Genomic DNA, 492 nt, shown 5'->3' with positions numbered 1-492 from the left:
TATGCTTTAATTATGTTCAATTTGTAACATTGAAAATACATCCTGCATATCAGAGATATTTACATGACGATTCATAACAGTAGCAAAATGATAGCTATGAAGTAGCAACGAAAATAATTTTATGGTTGGGGGTCACCACAACATGAGGAACTGTATTAAAGGGTTGCGGCAGTAGGAAGGTTGAGAACCACTGCTCTAGACCTACATCCAAAGACTCAACTAGTTGTAACTTGCCTTCCCATCCCCTTTCTAGTCTTTTGCCTTAATGCATCCATGAACAGGCAGACAAGTCCTCCATTGTCCCATGACATCTGTCCCTCCCTCTGTCACACGATTCTTTCGAGGGCCAGCTCTCTGATAGGCAGGCACCAGGCACCCAGGTGCTCAACAGTCACGCACGGCACCTGCAGAGGGCTGGGAGCTGTGGGGGTGACGCAGTGAAGAGAGCAGAGTTCCTGCTCTCATGGGGTGTACACCTCCTACGTCCTTTAG

At 47.0% G+C, this 492-nt stretch overlaps 1 protein-coding gene across 1 annotated transcript in view; it reads left to right on the top strand.

Annotated features, from left to right (window-relative positions):
- Positions 1–492, top strand: part of WFDC1 (WAP four-disulfide core domain 1) — a 23,324-nt gene that overhangs the window by 20,927 nt on the left and 1,905 nt on the right. The window lies entirely within an intron of this gene.

Source organism: Myotis davidii, unplaced genomic scaffold (assembly GCF_000327345.1).
Source record: "Myotis davidii unplaced genomic scaffold, ASM32734v1 scaffold77, whole genome shotgun sequence".
Classification (NCBI taxonomy): domain Eukaryota; kingdom Metazoa; phylum Chordata; class Mammalia; order Chiroptera; family Vespertilionidae; genus Myotis; species Myotis davidii.
This window is presented reverse-complemented; position numbering and strand designations above follow the sequence as displayed.